General features: G+C 42.3%; 1 protein-coding gene across 1 annotated transcript in view; it reads right to left on the minus strand.

Annotated features, from left to right (window-relative positions):
- Window positions 1-7,276, minus strand: part of LOC138756841 (tyrosine-protein kinase JAK2-like) — a 78,971-nt gene extending 71,695 nt beyond the window's left edge. Inside the window, exon 1 of the mRNA XM_069923232.1 lies at window positions 7,090-7,276. The gene's annotated coding sequence lies outside the window, so the exon portion shown is untranslated. The remainder of the gene's footprint in view (window positions 1-7,089) is intronic.
- Between the last annotated feature and the right edge of the window lie 2,681 nt (window positions 7,277-9,957).

Below are 9,957 nucleotides of genomic sequence, written 5' to 3' on the forward strand. Positions count from 1 at the left end.
TGTGCCATTTTGCAGGGTGTGTCACATTTGTCAGGTTGTGTGTAAACTTAATCAGCGGCTGCCAAAGGCACCATTACAACCTATACCTGTTGTGAAAAACCCTTTTCTAGAGTTATTGTGGATTGTGTTGGTCCGTTGCCTAAGACAAAAGATGGTGATCAGTACTTGTTAACTGTTATGTATGCAGCTTCCAGGTTTCTAGAAGCAATTCCCCTTAGGAATAAAAGCTAAATCCATAACCAAAGCTTTGGTTAAATTCTTTTCATTAATGTGATTGCCTAAGGAAATTCAATTGGATCAAGGAGGAAATTTTATGTCAGGACTTTTCCAACAAATTATTTATAAATTGGGAGTTATATCATCTGTATATCATCCTGAAACTCAAGGAGCCTTGGAGAGATTTCATTCAACACTCAAGAGCATGATGAGGGCCTATTGCTGTGATAATGAGAAGGATTGAGATGAGGGTGTCCATTGCTTCTGTTTGCAATAAGAAAGTTTGTACAGGAATCATTAGGCTTCAGTCCCTTTGAACTGGTGCTTGGACATCAAGTTAGAGGACCATTGATGTTTTTGAAATAACAATGGGTTAATGAAAATGAGCAGTTAAATTTATTGGTTTATCTTTGTAAGTTTAAAGACCAGTTGCAGAAAGTCTGGGAATTGGCTGAAGAGAATTTGAAGGTGGCTCAAGGAAAGATGAAAACCTGGTATGATAGGAAAGCTAGAGTGAGGAATTTTAAGAAGGGAGATAAAGAGTTAATTCTTTTCCCAATAAACTCTAATCCACTTTGGGCTAGATTTTCAGGACCGTATGAAATAGAATCAAAGACTAATTAGGTCAATTATGTGGTTAAAACACCTCATCGGAGACGCAAAACACAAAAGTGTCACATAAATATGTTGAAGCTGTGGCGGCTCACCACAAGGCAGGTGAACCGGCCCCGCTTGTAAGCCACGGCCAAAATGGTGCCGTCGGGGGTTTCCCTTCCTTCCAGCTCGGGGCTCAGAAACCCACGCTTGGGGACCACGTGATGACGGGTGACATCAGCGCCCTCCAGCACGGTTCTCAACCAGGTCCGGACTGGGAGTATAAGGGCAGCCCAGCAGCCTGCAATAAACTAGTCTGCTCACTGAGCTCAACCCGTCTGGTTGCGTGTGTTATTACAGGAGCAGTGTAGCCGCCGCTACAAAGCCATCTTTTGAGAATTCAGGTGTTAGTAAAGAATAGCCTTCCCCAGAGGTGTTGGTTGTTGACAAGATTAAGGAATCTATGGATCATGAGACAGTACTGTACAAGCTGACTCTTGTGAGGGTCACTTTAAACAAAACATTGTTCCAGTTCGGCTGTCTAATTCAACCATTTTTCAGAATATATATATATATATATATATATATATATATACATATATAAAACCATATATATAACAATTACAGTATGGAAACAAATATGGATGATAAGTTTGATTATCTCCAGCTCCAGGAAACGGAGCAATTGAAACAGCTACTTTTTAAAAAAATTGTTTCCCGATGTGCCTCAAAGAACATCAGAGATATGTCATGATGTGGATGTTGGAGAAACGAGTGCCATAAAGAATCACCCTATCAAATAAACATTGAAAAGAGTAAATTAATAGATCAGGAGGTGGAATACATGTTGGAAAATGATATTATTAGACCTTCGATCTCAAATTAGAGTTCTCTTTGTGTTCTAGTACCTAAATCAGATGGAATGTTAGATTCTGTACAGATTACAGAAAAGTTAATGCAGTAACCAAAACAGATCCTTATCCCATTCCTAGAATTGATGATTGTATTGATAAAATCGGGTATCTTGAGTGTACAAGATCCCTCCTCTTAAAAAAATAGCTAATGCTTCTTTACCTCTGAGGAGATTCAATATGTCACCAAAAACTGTCAAAAACTTCTACAGGTGTACCATGGAGAGCATTCTAGCTGGTTACATCACTGTCTGGACCGTAGGCACCAACTCTCAGAACAAGAATAGACTCCAAAGGGTTGTTAACTCGGCCTGCAACATCACAGGCACCAGACTTCACTCCATCAAGGACTTTCACATGAGGTGGTGTCTTAAAATAGCAGCCTCGATCCTCAAAGACCCCCACCTCAAAGGGCCTCTTAACTCTGCTACCATCAGGAAAAAGGTACAGGAGCCTAAAGATGAGCACTCAACAGCACAAGGACAGCTTCTTCCTCGCTGCCATCAGATTCCTGAATAATCAATGAACCACAGACACTGCCTTACTTTTCGTTCACTACTGTTTTTATTTATAATGACGTAAGATAGTTATACAATGAATATTTGCTCTATGACGGTGCCGCAAAACACCAAATTTTGTGACTTGTTCATGACAATAAATTCTGATTCTGATTCTCCACAACCAGCTGTGGCAACAAATTCCACAGGATAGAGAGCCAAAAACAAGAGGGACATGGGTTTAAGGCAGTGGCTCTCAAACGTTTTTTATTCCACTCACATACCATCTTAAGTAATTCCTTACTAGCCACAAAGCAGCCATGGCCAGAGCACCTAATACTCTGTGATTAGTATGGAATTACTTAAGAAGGTATGTGAGTGGGGGAAAAAAGGTTGAGAAATACTGGTTTAAGGTGAGAGGAACAGGCTTTAAAAGAGATCTGAGGGGTAAGTGGTTGAACTCTCTGCCAGAGGAGGTGATGGATCCACTACAATGAAGAGACATTTAGAGAAACATTAAAGAGGCAAGACAGAGAAAGGTATGGACCTACTGTGGAAAGATAGGGTAAATGCAGTTGGGCAAAAAAGATGGCCCTGGATATGAAAGGTGAACAGGTCTGTTTCTCCTCCTCCTCATCTCCTTCTGAAGGGTCAAGGGAAAGGCAATGAACGCTAGCTTGTGATTCTTGTGAATAGCTATCAAAGACAAATGCAAAATTCTTTATTCTGAAAAGGACCACTTCCAGAAATTTTCCACATCATAGGGGATATGTCCATCTGCATTTAAATCTTGAAACAGAGGTTTATTTTTCATACAGTTTTCATGATCTTTGTGTTCAAACTTCCTATACCAAAACAAAAGTCTTCGTTCTTTTAAATATTTTATGCAGTGAAACACAAAAATCTGGAGGAACTCAGCAGGTCTCACAGCATCTATTGGAGGTAAAGATATATATCCGACATTTCGGGCCTGAGCCCTTTTTTCAAGGGGTGAGTGAAAAGCAGGTAGGGGCCTGAATTAAAAAGCTGGGGAGAAGAAAAGTATGGGGGAGGAGCATAGACCAACAGTCAAAGGATATTAATTTGATATGATAGGACAGGAGAGAGGAAAGGTGAGAATTGTGTAGGGGGAGGGGGTACTTTGGCAAGGTAAGAGCTAAAGATGTGAATATTCTGGTGTCAGACACTCAAACTTTTCAGGGCAGAATTCCTTTCCTGAAGTTCATCAATGAATCAGGTGCACACATCCAATGGAATATTGAAACCTACTTCGGCCTACAGTATTGTGCCAACCTAATAACCTGGAATATCTCTATTGCATGGCCCTCCATTTTTCACAGTCCTATGTCTTTATCTGATAGTCTCTGAAAAGATCCTATTGTATCTGCCTTCGCCACTGTGCATTTCATGCACCCACCTCTCTCTATGTGAAAAATGTATCTCTTACCTTCCCCCTGTACTTCCACCCAAGCACCTTAAAACTGGGCCCCCGTGTGTTAGCCATTTCAACCCTGGCGAAAAAGCCTCTGGCCATCCACATGATCAATGCCTCTCATCATCTTGTACATCTCAATTCAGTTTCTCTTTATCCTCCATCGCTCAAAGGAGAAAAAAAATCCAGTTCACTCAACCACTTTAGTGTTATCAGCAAATTTAGATGCACTACCCTTGTTCCCTGTTCAAAATCATTCATGTATATCGTGAACAGTTGAAGCCCAGGACCATGTTCACCACTGATGGCCAACTAGTGAAACACCCATTTATCCCAATTCACCACAGGAGCATCTGGTTTCTTATTAATCTCATTGAAAGACAATGCTAAAATATCTGGAGAAAGAGTAACCTGGGAGGATTGGCCAGCAATGACATCATCCAACAAAGGCCCTCAAAACTCTCCAGGAGTGCTGGATAATTCTCTCTTGCTGATGGATTGCTCAGTCTCCCACTTTATTTGATAAACTCAGTGACAAATTGTTGTTTCATACTCTGTGATGGTTGGACTTTTTTCTTGGTCTGAGCAAAGACCTACATTTGATGTGGGTGTAATGAGCTACTATTTGAATGTTATGGCTTGTGTGTTTTGTGGCTTCTGTGTCATGATGTCAGAATCAGCCACTGGAGTGTTGCAGGAAATAGTGTACCTTGTTTACCAGAAGTGAACATGGGGCTTTGCTGCAGGCCTCAGCCACTTAGCCTTATTGATACACTTCATCAATAGAGAAAGCAGAATTGCTGCCATAGTGACCAAAACTCAGCCAGAAGCACTCATAACATAAACACTCTCCAAACATTCCTGAGCTTTGCCAGAAAACAAGATGGGCATATCCCCAATAAAGTGGAAAACTTCTGAAAGTGTTCCTTCCCAGAATAATTAATTTTGCATTTGTCTCTGATAGCTATTCACAGGAATCACAAGCCAGCGTTCATTGCCTTTACCTCGACCTTTCAGAAGGTGATGAGGAGGAGCCTATTGTTCTGTTGCAGCCCCTCTGGAGAAGTTCCTCCACACTACTTGTATAGATAAGAGTTCTGGGATTCAAATCCAGAAATGATGATGGACCAGCAGTTTACTACCTGGGTCAGGATGGTGTGTACCTGGTCAGGTTGGTGTGTTTGTGGTCAGGATGGCGGGTACCTGGGTCAGGATGGTGGGTAACTGGTCAAGATGAAGAGCTGCTTGTCAGAGAAACCTGGTCAGGTATCTTCAGTGCATCTTGTTGATTCACTGTGGCCAATAGGTGCCAGTCAAGTTGTTGTTTTGTACTGCATATTTCAGCTTGTCATGTGTTGTGCACTCATCCAGGCAGGTGGAGAGTTTGCATCATGCTCTTGCCTTATGCCTTCTATATGATGGAACATCCTCGTGGGATCAGGATGACAGTTTACTCACATAGGATACCCGCCATCCCTCATTCACAACTCCATTGAAGACCATCCCTCTAAATATCACACCCTGTTGTTTCTTGACACAGAGTGAAATAAAGAAGACTGCAGATGTTGTGATTGTAGTCAATACACAAACACAAACTGGCTTCACAGAATTTCATTCCATCTCGCAGCTGTATTTCATCTTCTTCCCCATTCTTTCAGGCCATCCCTTTCCACTATCAGCAACTTCAGGCCATGATGGGTACCAGACTGAGACACACCATAAAACACTGGAGATAACATTATTGTCAAAGCCTCGTTGTGCAGGCTGTTTTTTGACCAATGTTAGGGTTGTGTGCCTTCCTTCGCTTTCACACTGAAGTTCATGCCATCTGCTTTTTCTCAGAATTAGCAATCTGCTCATTCCAGCAACTTCCTCACTACTTCCTGAACCAGCACACATTTAAGACAATCAAATTACAACTGAGATAGTCTTGGCCTTTCTCCCATTCCTTCCCAACCTTCCCTCTTTCTGGTCCTTATTATCCTTGTTTCATATTTCCCAGATCAGCTGTAATCTTTACATCTGACTTGTGCCTGAAAACATTCCTTGACCTTTATCTTCACAAGCGGTGTCTGTACAGTGTATGCTCAGCAAGTAGAATGTCTTCAAACAGCACTATACAATTAAGTCCGCAGTGAGATGAAAAAGACTTCCAATCCAACAGCTGTTGGCAATTACCCCAGCAGAGTCTGAATGGCTGCAGAAGGTAAATTCTGCATGTGAAATGAGCCTCAGTTATTCCGGGAGGGTTGATCAACAATGACATCCCCCAACAAAGGCCCCACAAGACAATGACTTTCATTTACATTTCTCACTGGTGTAGTCAGGTCACAAGTATTTTCTCACCCACACTGCCCCTCCCCAAACCAACATCTGACCATTTATTTCACCAAGGAGTTTTGGATCTGATGGAAGATAGAGGGAGGGAATGGAGGACCATCAGCCATGTACATAGTCCACTCTGTAGACCAGTGCTTTTCAACCATACCACTCACATACCACTTTAAGTAATCCCTATGCCGTAGGTGCTCTGTGATAAGTAAAGGCAAACAGTTGAAAACCACTGTTTTAATCATACCTAATTGACTCATTATGTGCATGGTTTCATAACTCCAAAGGAAATCAGCTAATGACAATTTTTCTCAAGCAAAATATTTCAGTAACAATTGGGTCTAGAGCAGTGGTTTTCAATCTTTTTTTCCCCATTCACATACCACCTTAAGCAATCCCTTACTAGTCACAGAGCACTGATGGCATAGGAATACTTAAGTGAGTGGAAAGAAAAAGTTTGAAAACCACTGACCTATATCACCCACCTTCTAGGAAGGACAGCCAACATACTAAACACATCAAACTCCATATACACTCTCTTCTCCTACCTCCCAAAAGGGAGAAGGCTCAAGTGCTTTAAAGGCTTAAAGACAGTTTGACACCACAACCATCATAATGTAATCATGTATGTGTATATGTGTGTGTTTGTCTGTTAGTGTGCCTATATGTATGTGTATGTTTCCATGTTTGTGTGTGTGTGTGTGTGTGTGCGTTTGTGCATCTGTTAGCATGCCTGAATGTATGTGTATGTTGCCATGTTTGTGTGTGTGTGTATGTGCGTTTGTGCATCTGTTAGCATGCCTGAATGTATGTGTATGTTGACATGTTTGTGTGTGTGTGTGTGTGTGTGTATTAGTGTGCCTATATGTGTGTTTCCATGTGTGTGTGTGTGTGTGTGTGTATTAGTGTGCCTATATGTGTGTTTCCATGTGTGTGTGTGTGTGTGTGTGTGTGTGTGTGTGTGTGTGTGTGTGTGTGTGTGTGTGTGTATTAGTGTGCCTAGATGTGTGTTTCCATGTGTGTGTGTGTGTGTGTGTGTGTATCAATGTGTGTGTGTAGCAACATGAGGAAGATTATTCGTTCAACAAAAACAATGATAAACTATAACCTGGTCAGTAAAATTCCCTTTCACCAAAACGTTTCTTCTACCGTTCGAGGTGTTTCCAGACTGCAGGCTGTGGGCAGGGAGAGGATGAAGCCTTTTCCATACCGTCTGTTCCCCGTACTCCGTAGTATCTCGCCTGCCGTGCCTGCAGCATGCATCTACCACTTCCTGCTCTGCTTGATGAGAAATAGATTGCTGAGCAGTTTCCTGCTTTGTACCTCCTCTCCCACCTACTTCATCCATATCACCCGTTAATACTGAGTAACACCCAACATCCTTTTCTTTCGGAAACTTCCCGATGCTTACCAAATTTCAAATGCAGAGAATAGTCCCTTCGGCCAAACATCATGCTGTCCTCAGCTTCTTTCATTGGCTTATGTTTGGCCCTGTCACACTAAGCCTTCCCCACCCTGTCAGCCTATCTTAAACATTGTAATTGTATCTACCTCTGTCACTTCCTTTCTAGCAGGTCATTCCATATAGCCGTCACCCTCCGAGTGAAGGCCTCTCAGCTTCAAACTTTATGCTTTACTTTTACCTCCCCTACCCCAGAAAAAAAAAGCTATGAACCTATCCACGTCTCTAGAGATAAACAAGAAAGTCTGAAAGCCTGCTGACACTGTGATTGTAGTTTAAGATACAAAAATGCTGGAGGAACTCAGCAGGCCACGTGGCGTTCTTCATTGTAAAGATAAATAACCAACATTTCGAGCCTGAGCCCTTTGTCAAGGTATGAGCAAAAAGCAGGCTGGTGCCTGGATAAAACAGTAGGGGGTGTACAGGTGCCCAGGCAAGAGGTCGTAGATGTATATGGGTGGGAGGGCAGAGAGAAAAGAGCAGAGAACTGCCTGTTCAGAAAATAGCCCATGCCTTTATTATTTCCACCAAAGTACTTCAACATATACTTCTCTACACTGCACTCCATTGCCTTGCCCAATCTCATAACTTGTCTATGTCCTTCTGCAGACCCAGAGCTTTCTCATCACTACCTGTCCCTCCTCCTATCTTTATATTATCCACAAACGTGATCACAAATTCCATCATATAAATCAGTGACATATAATGTGAAAAGAAGAAGACCCAGCATTGAGTGCAGTGGAACACTACTGATTCAGATTTCTTGTCAGAGTACATACATGACATCACATACAATCTGGAGATTCCTTTTTCCTGCAAGCATGGCAGAATTACCACTAATTAGTAGCGCAAAAATTTAACTGTACGTAGCATATACATGTAAACAAATAAAAGAACTGTAAACAGATAATGAATGTAACCAATGCAGAGAGAACAAAAGAAATCAATAAAGTGCACAAATAAGAGTGCTTAAATGATTCTCTGATTGAGTTTGTCGTTGAGGAGTCTGATGGTGGAGGGATAGCAGTTGTTCCTGAACCTGGTGGTGCGAGTCTTGTGGCACCTATGCCTTTTTTCTGATGGCAGCAGTGAAAACAGAGTGTGTGCTGGGTATTGAGGGTCTTTGACGATTGCTGCTGCCCTCCAACTGCACTGTTCCCTGTAGAGGTACTCAATAATGGGGAGAGTTTTGCCTGTGATGTCCTGGGCTGTGTCCACTACCTTTTGGAGGGCTTTATGCTAAGAGGTATTGGTGTTCCCATACAAGACTGTGATGCAGCCAGTCAACACACTTTCCCACCAAACCTCTGTAGAAATTTGCCAGGTTTCTGGTGTCATATCAAAGCTGCACACACTCCTGAGGAAGTAAAGGTGCTCATGTGCTTTCTTCATGATACCATTAGTGCATTGGGTCCAGTAAATATCCTCTGAGAGAGTGACTCACAAGAACTTAAATTTTTTCACCCTCTCCACCTCTGATCCCCCAATGATCACTGGATTGTGAACCTCTGGGTTTCCTTTCCTTAAGTCAACAATCAGCTCCTTAATTTAGGTGGCATTGAGTGCAAGGTTGTTGTTGGCGCACCATTGAGCCAATATTTATATCTCCATCCTATATGTTGACTTATTATCTCCTTTACCACTACCGTAGTACCATCTGCAAATTTGTAGATGATGTTATTGTCATACTGAGCCACACAATCACAGGGGTAAAGTGAGTAGAGCAGGGGGCGAAGAACACAGCCCTGTGATGCTCCAATACTGATAGAGATTGTGGAGGAGACATTCTTACCAATCCTCACTGATTGTGGTCTGGAGGTAAGGAAATCCATGATCTAATTACACAGTGGGGTGTTAACTCCCAGGACTTGGAAATTTCTGATCAGTTTTGAGGGGATGATGGTGTTAAATGCTGAACTGTAGTTGATAAAGAGCATCCTGATGTATGCATATTTGGTGTACAGTTGTTCCAGGGCTTTGTGTAGGGCCAGTGAGATGATATCCGCCGTAGCCCTGTACTATTATAGGCGAAGTGGAACGTGTCCATGTTACTGCTCAGACAGCAGCTGATATGCTTCAAAACCAGGCTTTCAAAACACTTCATCACTGTTGATGTAAGTGCAACTCGTCAATAATCATTTAAGCAGGTTACTACACACTTAGTTTTTCAAGCTCTGCTGGGACCAAGGAAAGCTGCCTCAGGACCTTCGTGATGCCATCATCATCACCCTGTACAAAAACAAAGGCAAGAAATCAGACTGCTCAAACTACAGGGGAATCACGCTGCTCTCCATTGCAGGCAAAATCTTCGCAAGGATTCTCCTGAATAGAATAATACCTAGTGTCGCCGAGAATATTCTCCCAGAATCACAGTGCGGCTTTCGCGCAAACAGAGGAACTACTGACATGGTCTTTGCCCTCAGACAGCTCCAAGAAAAGTGCAGAGAACAAAACAAAGGACTCAACATCACCTTTGTTGACCTCACCAAAGCCTTCGACACCGTGAGTAGGAAA

The sequence above is a fragment of the Narcine bancroftii genome, chromosome 3, assembly GCF_036971445.1.
Source record: "Narcine bancroftii isolate sNarBan1 chromosome 3, sNarBan1.hap1, whole genome shotgun sequence".
Taxonomy (NCBI): Eukaryota; Metazoa; Chordata; class Chondrichthyes; order Torpediniformes; family Narcinidae; genus Narcine; species Narcine bancroftii.